This window comes from Malurus melanocephalus, unplaced genomic scaffold (assembly GCF_030028575.1).
Source record: "Malurus melanocephalus ecotype Western Australia unplaced genomic scaffold, MMel_1.1 scaffold_1116, whole genome shotgun sequence".
Classification (NCBI taxonomy): Eukaryota; Metazoa; Chordata; class Aves; order Passeriformes; family Maluridae; genus Malurus; species Malurus melanocephalus.
This window is the reverse complement of record NW_026624348.1, coordinates 52,232-62,965: the sequence shown is the minus strand read 5'-3', so window position 1 is coordinate 62,965 and position 10,734 is coordinate 52,232. Positions and strand designations below refer to the sequence as shown.

General features: G+C 50.6%; 1 long non-coding RNA gene across 1 annotated transcript in view; it reads left to right on the top strand.

The window, feature by feature from the left end:
- The first annotated feature begins 2,501 nt into the window (after positions 1 to 2,501).
- The window catches only part of LOC130586267 (uncharacterized), a 25,852-nt gene continuing 17,619 nt past the window's right edge, over positions 2,502 to 10,734 (top strand). Inside the window, exon 1 of the long non-coding RNA XR_008966689.1 lies at positions 2,502 to 2,568. This is a non-coding gene — a long non-coding RNA (uncharacterized LOC130586267). The remainder of the gene's footprint in view (positions 2,569 to 10,734) is intronic.

Here is a 10,734-nt window from a genome sequence, read left to right as displayed (position 1 = left end):
TCATGACCTAAAGAGTCTCCATTTTCTCTGGAGTTCAAGCAGGAATTGCAATCCCAAATTTTTCCTTTGGAGCAGGCATTGTGGGAGACGATGAAAACCACTGGATTTCGGGAATTCTTGGAATTTATTTGCACGTCACATTTTTTGGGGGGACTTGTCCATCTGGATCAGGTTGTCCAGATCCATTGCTTTGGATTTTTCCCRGGATGAGGCCTCCATGACCTCTCTGGGYACCCAGCAAAAATAACCCAACCCAAAATTCTGGCTCATGGATCGGTCTGAAAAGTCTCCACTTTTTTTAGCTCTTGCAATCCCAGATTTTTCCTTTGGAGTGGGCATTGCGGGTGGTAATGAAAACCACTGGATTTTGGGAAATCCTGCCATTTATTTTCACATTGCAGKTTTGYGGGGACCATCTYYAAYWGGATCAGGTTGTCCAGATCCATKKCYTTGGAATTTTCCAGGGATGAGGCCTCYACCACCTCTGTGCRCACCCAGCCCAAAATCATGGAGTGACCTAAAAAGAGCTTCCACTTTTTTTAGGTCTTGCAATCCCARATTTTTCCTTTGGASTGGGCATTGTGGGAKATGATGAAAACCACCGGATTTTGGGCATTCCTGGAATTTCTTTTCCCGTTGCTCTTTTTGGGGGGACGCCGAGCCCTCCCCAGCGCTGGGGGAGCAGGAAAAGTTCACGGAGAACTTCCCGGGGTTTTGGTGCGTGCCAGGGCTGCATGGAACGGTCATGGTGGTTTGGAGCCACGGTTCCAAAACGCTCCACTAAGTGCCCAAAAATGTCTCGGAGCAAATGAAACTCTGATGGGAATCAAAGCRTAATTAACATTTGGCTCCCGAGGCCGCCCTCTTCCTGCGTTAACCAGGGAGAGTCGGTTCCCACTGATGCCATGGAGCTCATTAACACGGGATGCTCGGGGCTCCTTTAAGAGAAAAACCTTTTTTTAAAGGACAAAAAAAAAAAAATTAGTACAAAAAGTATTTTAGGAGGGGAAAAAAAAAGAAAAAAAAAAAAAAAATGGTGGTTTCTGGTTTTCAGCAAGCAAAGGGCCACGGCCTCCAAAAAAATGAACATTTCCAGCCTAGGACTTAGCAAAGAATGACTGAAAAAGGCTTTTGTCTTTGATGGCTGATTGTTGTTTTTATTTCTTGTTGGACAAGTTAATGTAAATGGCACTGACAGGGCTACTCCAAACACGCTGATTTGTTGACATTAAGCTCCTCGGAGATGGAGGGTTGTGTCAACACCTCCCCTGAACTGTCAGGTTAACAAAGCAAGGATGTTTTCCTGGGGGAGGGGAGCGGGGCCGGGGCCGGGGAGGGGGGGCTGTTGTGTTTTTATTTTCAGTTTCCTTTAATCCTCTGTTAGTCTTGTATCCCGATAACCTCCTTTGCCAGGGGACCGGGCCAGGTCAGGAGGTGAGGCTGCCCCGGCGAGGGGAAGCAATCTTTCAGCGATCCGACAAACCCGCGTGCTTCACCACCAACCCTCCGCGGAGGGAATTTTTTTTTTTTTCCCCGTTTTTCTTTTTTTTCTTTTTTTCCCCCCTCCTTTTCTGCTTATTTTTGCCAGATGGCAGGCACAGATTTCAGCTGGAGCCGCGGCGGGTTTTGCCTTCTCTTGGCATCTCTTCCCCCCCTCGCGAGCGAGCGGCCCCGGCAGCTCTCGCTCTGGCCCAAAAGAGCTCTGCGAGTGTTTATTTTCTTTCCAAAGAGAACGATTGCCTGTGTTTTGATTTGAAAAAGTCAAATCCCTCCAGAATATTTATAAGCCGAGGCCCCGTGCGTGGAAGCGAAGCGCCGTGAACTTTGCGCCAACCGCAGCCTGGGCCGCGCTGGGAGGGACCCGAGTGGAAAATCACCGTCAGGAAAACATCTCGGGAGCTCCAGGGCCACCTCTGGGCTTGAACAAGTCCTGTCTGTGCCTAAATATCATCCCCTGGCYCGTGGGAGGGTCCTGCTGGGTTGATCCCAGCTGTCACCCCCAGGGCTGGCATCTGTCACCTCTCGAGGGTGGCATCGCTGAGGGACAGGGACATGGAGAGCTGGAGAGGGACTGGGGCCATGGGCTGCAGGGACAGGACACAGGGAATGGATCCCACTGGGAAAGGGGAGCTTGGGCTGGGATCTTGGGAAGGAATTCCTGCCTGGGAGGGTGGTGAGGGGCTGGGCTGGAATTGCCAGATTGCCCCGGATCCCTGGGAATGTCCCAGGCCAGGCTGGACATTGGGGACAGTGGAAGGTGTTTGGATCCCTTTAATGTCCCTTCCACTCAACCCATTCCATGATTCTGTGACGATCAATGACAACACAACTGCTGTGGCGGTGCTTTATCTTCCTCCTCCTCCTCCTCCTTCTCCTCCTCCTCCTCCTCCTCTTCCAGACAGGTTCAATGTTCCACATTTTCCTTTTCCAATCCTTTGCCGGTGTCGTTGGAGTGTCGGGGGGGTTGTGGGCACCTCTGGTGACCTTTGGGGTCCTCTCTCTGCCTTTGACCTTGACGTGCTGTGTTGTGCTCCGTAGGGGGAGGCCGATGTCCACTCCACCATGTCGGTGAGTACCGGTGTCCCGYGCCCTGGCTCCGCTCTGCTCCCATCTCCAGGCTCAGGGGGGCTTGAACCAGGAAAGGTCCTTAGGGTAAACCAGGAAAAAAGGAAAATATGGATGAAAAGCTCAAATCAATAGGGGAAATAGTTCTGGGATCAATTGGACACTGAAGGGAAGGGATTCCTTCTCGGTGGGTCGCTGAATTGTTGGTTTGGTGGATGTGGCACTGAAATGGCTCCTTTAATGCCTGAGTTTGCAGGGAATTATGGGAAATGGCTGTTATTAGGGAAGGTTTGATGGGATTCTCATACTCCGCTGGAAAGGGAGATCTGTGAAATCTCCCCTTTCAGAGAAATCCTTCACTGGGTTTCCAGCTGGAAGCTCCTCCTGRTTTGGGGGATTGGCCAACTAAGGCTCCCTCCAATTGGGGTGGAAGTGTCCCAGGCCAGACTGGACCCTGGGGCTTGGGGCACCCTGGGACAGGTGAAGGTGGCAGGGAGTGGAATGGGATGACCTTTAAGGTCCCTCCCAACCCAAACCATTCCACAATTCCATGGTTTTACCCAGAAAACAACATGTATTCTTAACATATGCCATCTCCTTGTTCAGATTAGGCCAATCAGCACCAAAAAAAAACCCCAAAGCGACCTTTCAGACCTTTCCTCCTGGTTCAACACCCCCTGCAGTCGTTGTCATCTCCGCTTGTTCCGCACGCAGGAGGAAAACCCGCGGCGTTTCCTGGTATGGGTGGCAAACAAAAGGCTCTGGAGCCACCTTGTTTCCCCATTCCCACGGGAGCAAAGCCCGCCTGGGAATTCTGTGGGGCTGTGCCATTGCGAGCATGRGCCCTGCTTCTGCTTCCCAGCCTTTATTCCCTGCTCTCCACGGGAATAAAGCCGATATTCCCTGATCCAGGATGCTTGCGCCTCTTTCCCTGGAAGCCGAGCTTAGCTGAGCCCGGAGCGTTTGCGGGCTTGGGGGGTTCCTGAGTCAACACCGAGGCTCAAATCAGCTCAAATCAAATCAGCTCTGCAAGGACAGAGCCTAGTTAAGGCAGTTCCAGGCTGGCTCCCATCAAAGCTGTGCCGGAGCCGGGATTAGCCGGGTTTAGCCGGGATTCTCCGGGCGCTCCCCGCAGCCGGGGCTTTCCAGGAGCGGTGTTGGATGTCATGTGTGATGTCCTCAGGGCGTCGCCCGAGAGGGAGAGCTGCAGAAAGCCCCTTTCCCTCRGGCTCCTCCAGGCCAGATGTATTTATTCCTTTAATTGGATCCAGYGCCGAGACAGCTCTGGAGTCAGCTTCCTACCGAGAGGGGGGCATTACTTTCATTAAGGTAAATCAATGGAAAATAATACCTGGAGGTCCCCTGGAAAGGGTCAGGGATGGAGCAATCCCTTCCTGCGGAGGGGCTCTGCCAGCCTGCTCTGAGCTGGGTTTGTTCAGATCCCAGTTTGCCTTTCATCCCTCCCGGTTTTCCGTTCTCTGCCTGGCCGGGATTAACTGGCGGGAATAAATCACGGACGCGCCCATCTGAAAGAGGTGGAAAAATAAAAATGGGATTGCACAAAGGAGCGGGACAAAGGAGGAATTAGGGCAGGGTTTTAGGTTTGTCCAGTGGGAAGTCGGTGAGGCTAATCCTGGAAGTTTAAAAGGTAAAAAAATTTGGGATGGAGACATGGACAGGGCACGAGCAGCATCCAGAATCTTCCGTCAGGGGCTTTCTACTCCTGACGTGACCCAAGTCTTTCAGAGGATTGCTTGGCCTGAAGTTGGGCAAAATTTCCTTAAAACACAGATGCCTTGAGCTAGAGCAGCCCTTTCCTGGCATTTGGAGTATCTCCAAAATCCCCAATATTTGTCAGGATGAAGGGGTTGAACCTGGAACTGGTGATGCCTTAAAGTGAGGAGCAGAGTGTCGAAATCCCGGGGATTTTGTGGTGCTGGACGGGGCCACCCTGGGTCACTCAGGAGCTCTGGTGAGCTCGAGTCTGGCTAAGCCAGGTTTTCYGGAATTCTGTAGTTCCCTGTCTGCTTTTAGCACTTGGAAAATCAATGGAAACCAAAGTGCCTGATCCCATAAATTCTTAAAGCCGGGGGGTGGCTGCCATGGATTCTTGTTTTCCAAACCCGGATTTGTGAGGCTATTGGATGCTTCCTCTTTCCTGCACCTCCATCCATAAGGAATGCGTGGCTCAGGTAATTTGGTGGCCAAAATTCCCTCCCTGGGGTATGGAATCCAAACGTGCCTTCTCCTTCCTGCTCCAGAGCCTCAACCTCCCAAAAATCCTACCAGGAGATAAAACTTTGGGTCGGGATTGTTCTACCCTTTCGGAATTTTGAGGGAAGTGATAGGATTTGCAATTTCCTGCTTTTTCCTCTATTGATCCATTGGTTCTTCCGAGGCTCTTCAATTGGGAATGTGCCAAGGAACATCCCTGAACAGCTTCCAAAGCTCTCCATCCCTGGGAGCCCAAATTCCAGGGGCAAATTCCAGGGCTGACCTGGAATTGCTTTAACTTTCGGGATCCCYGAGCAGGGGAYGCTGGATTTGAGRGYTCATGGAAARRTTGGRTGCTYGGGGTCATCGGGAGCCACCAGCCAYGGTTGCTGCCCCCAGTGTGGGTGAAGAGGATTTTGTGGCCATCACAGAGATTTCCACAGAGATTTTCCCTGGATCCTGCAGCCTTGGCTCGATGGAACAGCAGGAGGGAGCAGGAAAAGCTGTATGGAATTCTGTATGGAATTATCATGATCTCTGCGAGGTTTTTTGTTGGATTTCATGAAGGGTGGTGAATCAGGAGAACCTGGTGGGTTAATTAAAAACCAGGCACGAAATCCTACAGCTCTCCCCATCCATCCATCCATCCATCCATCCATCCATCCATCCATCCATCCATCCATCCATCCATCCATCCATCCATGCTCTGGTTCATCCACCTTCTCCCTGTTTTTCACATAGGACACCTCAATTTTGAAATGGAAGTTCAAGATATGATTCTGTTTGAGGGAAAAGACAAAACGAGCTGAAGGTTCGGCCTCTGCTTGCGTTGGTCACTCAGATCTTCTTGGAAAAGAGAAGATCTCCTGGAACGAGCGCTGCTGGCTCATGGGACATGAATGGAGTGGGTGGGTTGGGATTTTGGGGTTGGAGCTCGTCCCTTCTCCGGTCTGTTCGACAGCTGGGTCCCTCCGGGCGCCGCGCGTCACCGCGGCGTGCCGACGGCAGGAATCTGCGTGAGCGGGGAATCCGGAGCATCCCTGTGCGTGCACGGGGCGAGGAACCCCCCAGGAACACTGCCCCCCTCTCCAGACTTTGAGATCTTCCTCCTCTTTTCCAACATCAAATTGTAATTATAAAATTATTCCGGGAAGACGGAGCGCTTCGATTCAATTCCCTCTCTTTGAGTTTTCCTGCTGCCGTAATTGGCAGCTTTGCCCCGATAAATCAGCAGAAACAAACGTGGTTCTTGCTCTTCATAAGAGAGGGGAAAAAATTAAAAAAAAAAAAAAAAAGGATCTGCATTTAATCAGCTTTTTGTTTCCAAAATGGCAGCTGCTTTGTATTTAATGGAAAATCAGGCTCTTCCCAATGGAAAGAATGTTATTCCCAAAGCGAATACAAAAGAAAATAAAAGCCACAAAAGAGGAGGATGAAATATGCCCCTTTTTTTTTTTATTTTAAATTTTTTTTTTTTTTTTTTAATTTTTTGGTCTCGTTCGTTCCAGTTTGGAGCCGCGCGCTCCGATCGCGGCCAGGCCACGGCTCTGCTTTGCATCAGGGAACTGGGAACGGCTCGGATCCTGGACATGGGGACCAGGAGAGAGCCTTGGGAGACACAAACAGGACACAAAAATAAACGCTGCTTCAATCAAGGCTGAATTAGAGGAGATTTGCATGGAATATYGGGAAGGAATTCCTGGTTGGGAGGGTGGGGAGGYGCTGGAATGGACTTTCCAAGGCCAGGTTGGACACTGGGTCTTGGAGCCACCTGGGACAGTGGGARGTGTCCCTGCCCATGGCAGGGGTGACATTAGATGGGATTTAGGACCTTTTCCAAACCCAGGATTCCATCATTTTAATGCCAGTCTCGACATCTAGCCTGGTAGGAGAGTTGGGATCAGGCGGTTGTGTGGTTATCAAGTGTTGCAGTTAAACCCAGTGGCAAATGAGGATTAAGCCTGGAATTTCCAGAGGAATTCCCGGATTTTCCCAATGTGTTGCACTCTCCCATCCCAAACCTGGGCTGGCAGGAATCTTTCCCAGCTCTGACTGGTGTGGAGGTCCTTGGAGAGATCCTGGAGAGCAGCCGGACGCTCCTGCTCGTTTTGGGTGATCCGGGCTCTCCACTCAACAACTTCCATGCTCTGGACTCCTAAAATCCACTAAATTAAAAATATTCCGCCATTCCTTTGGATGCTGAATTAGGAAAAGGACAGGGATCATGGAACTTTCTGTTTCCTTGGATTTTGGGGTGTGTGCATCTCCTCCCAGCTTTGCTCTGAGCCGTGGAGCTTCCAGAGGGGATCTCTGCCCTCTTTGGGGCTCTTTGGGGTTTCCAGGGAGCTGCCCCATGCTCAGCTGCAGCAGCTGTGTCCCAAGCTGCTTCCCCTCCCCACCCCTGCCCTTCCTCCTAAATAATAAATCCTAAAAGAATTTATTTTCCTTTTCAACAAAAATTGATGCAGCAGAAGTTGTTGCTGTCTCTGAGGGACAAATGGTGCGTTCCTGTGACTGCTCTCATCCCAAAGCCCCCAATATCCTGGATTCCATGATTTTCTGTGCTTCCAGACTCCTGGAATTGTGYTTTGGCTGTTGGGTGTTTTCGCCTCTGCCTCTCAGGCTTCTCGCAGTGCCAAGACCTCTTAATTCCTTCAGAGGAAAAACCTTTYCGTGGAGCTGGTTACTCCATAAATTGTTCTTAAAGGCCCTGAAAAAGCCCCGAACTGAACAAAACAGCATTAAATGTTTTTAATAAAAGCCTCTTTCAGACCCATCTGCRGGGAGCTGGTTGTGACCATCACCCCCGATGTGATTTCCCTCTGCCTTTGGTTTCCCCCAGYTCCAGCCAAAATACTTCCAGCTGTTGACCTTGGGCATCTCGGACACAGCCAAGGGTTTTTTCCTCTTTTATTGGAATGTCAGGGATTTGTATCGGGCTGCAGTGGCTGGTTTATTTTTGGTGTGGTGAGGATAATTGCTGGATTTGCTTTTCATCCCTTTTTTTTTTGTTTTTTTCTGGTTGTCCCCGAGCTTCTGCAGGAGCTCAGCTCTGCCACGTGTTGGTCCTTTTGCCGGATCCCGTTTTTCCAAAATATCATCCAGGTGGGAAGTGTTTGCCTCTGGCAAATGACATCCCATGGGGTTTTCTCCACCCCTCTGGAACGCAGCCCCCAAAATGGGCTCAGCTTCTGCAGGATTTGGGATCAATCCCAGCTCAGGAAGGGGATGGGGCCTTGGAGTTGCTCCTCTTTTGGCTCTTTAGGGTTTCCTGGTTGAGTTGGTCTCTGCAGGAGATAAATTCCACTTGGAACGGGGTTAACTGGTGCTGGTCCTCACATGTTGGCCATGGTGAACCTGCGAGGTTTCCTGGTGGGARTTTATCTCCTGAACTGAGATGGGGATGGTCAAAGTCCAGCCCAAAATCCCAAAATTCGCTCGGAAAAAGCTCTGGCTGAGMATTTATGGAAATCTGGTGATTTGCTGGTGGTGCCAAGGGTCATTCTGTGGGTGAGCACAGCCTGCCTTGCTCCCAGCCCAGGGTCCATCCCTCCCAGAGCATCCGTCCTCCTCCCAAACCGATTCAGGGAATCGCCTCTGGCGTGGCAGATCCCGGGCAGGAGGGGCCCCTCCTGTCCCTAAAAGATCAGGGCACAGATGGGCCCCTCCTGTTCCTGGGGAGTCAGGGACTGGGCACCTGTTGGGGCTGTGGGAAGGATGGCTGTTGTCATGGTGACGGTGACATCGGCCATTCCGTGGTGTCACAGGTGTGGATGGAATCCAAGGAAATCCGTGTGCAGCCATTGCTTCCCTTTCCTTGAGTTTGGGGCAGTGGGAGGCCAAAGGCTTGGAGCATCCCATTGATCCAGGGCTGAGGAATATCCCATTCATCCAAGGATGAAGAATATCCCATTGGGTCAAGCCTGAGGAGCATCCCATTGGTCCTAGGATGAGGAGCATCCCATTGGTCCAAGGATGAGGAATATCCCATTCATCCCAGGATGAGGAGCATCCCATTGGTCCAAGGATGAGGAATATCCCATCGGTCCAGGGCTGAGGAACATCCATCCCATGGATTCAATGCTGAGAATCATCCCATTGGTCCAAAGCTGGGGAGTATCCCATGGCACCAAGGCTGAGGAACATCCCATGGGTCCAAGGTTGAGGAGCATCCATCACAGGGATTCAAGTCTGAGGATCGTTCCATGGCTCCAAGGCTGAGGAGCATCCCATTGGTCCAAAGCTAGGGAACATCCCATTGGTCCAAAGCTCAGGATCATTCCATGGCTCCAAGGCTGAGGATCATCCCATTGGTCCAAGGTTGAGGAGCATCTATCCCAAGGGATTCAAGTCTGAGGATCATTCCGTGGCTCCAAGGCTGAGGAACATCCCGTTGGTCCAAGGACAAGGAGCATCTGATTGGTCCAGCGCTCAGGATCATTCCATGGCTCCAAGGCTGAGGATCATCCTGTTGGTCCAAGGCTGAAGAACATCCATCCCATGACTCCAAGGCTGTGGACTGTCCCTTCCCCCAGCAGCCATTCCCGTGTTCCCAGGAGCCCTGCCCCACAAGCCAGCCTTGGCTGGAAGGTTTCCTYCCTTCCTTCTTTTCCTTGGCAAATCCCAAACCCACGGGAACGCCACCTCCTAACTTGGCTCCGGCCCCTTTTTCCAACCCCATAAATCCACACAGTGGCTCCAGTGTTCAGCTCCTGGGATGACTCCAGGGATCCCGTCCGGGTCTGGAGTCCATCAGGACCCGTTAATTGTCACCCATCCGCCACCCCTCGTGTCCCACGTGCGTCACGTCGGTGCGGAGGGACAGCTGGAAACCAGGAATTCCGCTCCGGTCCTCCTTCCATGGAAAAAAATTTAGGGAAGGAAAAAGGGATTTCTTGTTCTTAATGAGTCTGCTGTAAAGCCAAGTGAATCGAATTAATTAATTAATTAGGAGTTTTCTTGGTAGCTGCTGGGTTTAATTGGGTTGTGGCCGTAGAGGTTGGCGTGGCCAAGGTKGTCATCGGTGCCAGTTTGGAGGGGACATCTTTGGAGGCCACCAAGCTCAGGTGACACAACTGAGATACATCAGTGGGGTTTGGGGTCTCCTTGCTTTGGCCCTCTTTGTTTTGGAGACCCCTTTATTTGCAGGATTTTAAGTGAAGATCCTCAGCTTTTGGTTTCTCCTTTTTTTTTTTTTTTTTTTTTTTTTTTTTGGTTTTTTTTTTTTTTTTTTTCTGCGGTTTTTTTAAACAAAACAAAGCCAAACCCACCCAAAACAAACCAGAGAAAAAAAATCCAACCAAAAACCTCCACAAAAACCACTTTGTTCAGTCAAAAATGGATTTCTGGGCAATTACAGAAAGGTTATTTTTGAAGTAAACCTCTTAAAAATATTTTTTAAATTTACAAGTACTCATACATTTGTTTGGACACTTTGGGAAGTGCTCRTGCTTTTGGGTGATGGTTTGGGTTTTTTTGCCATCTTCAGTGAGTGCAGAACTGTTGTTTAAAAAAAAAAAAAAAAGAGAAATCAGAATGGCAAGGGCAAGCCAGGAAGAATTCCCTCTCAGAGCTGATTCCCTAAATTTCCCCACAATTTGGGGGGATTTGGGGCAGCCGGGAGACCCTGGGACGTCTGCGGGGTCCAAAATCTCCATCCACGGCCCCACAGCGAAGATCCACCGGGATTATCCTCGGGTTTGTGCTACCAAACAATTGCTCATTATTTCCCCATCACGTTTCCATCCCCTGCAAAACACCCCAGCGCTGCCTTACGGGTTGGGAAAGCCAGGAAATCCGGTGTCGAAATGATAGGGACAGCTCGTGGTGTTTACAGAAAGCCGTACATCTAAAACTGAAGAATTCCCATTTTTTTGGCCCTCTTTGCTGCTGCCTGAAGCCCCTGGATTTGCACATCTAAATATCCTTAATCGCCTCAATCCCGGGGCTTGTTGC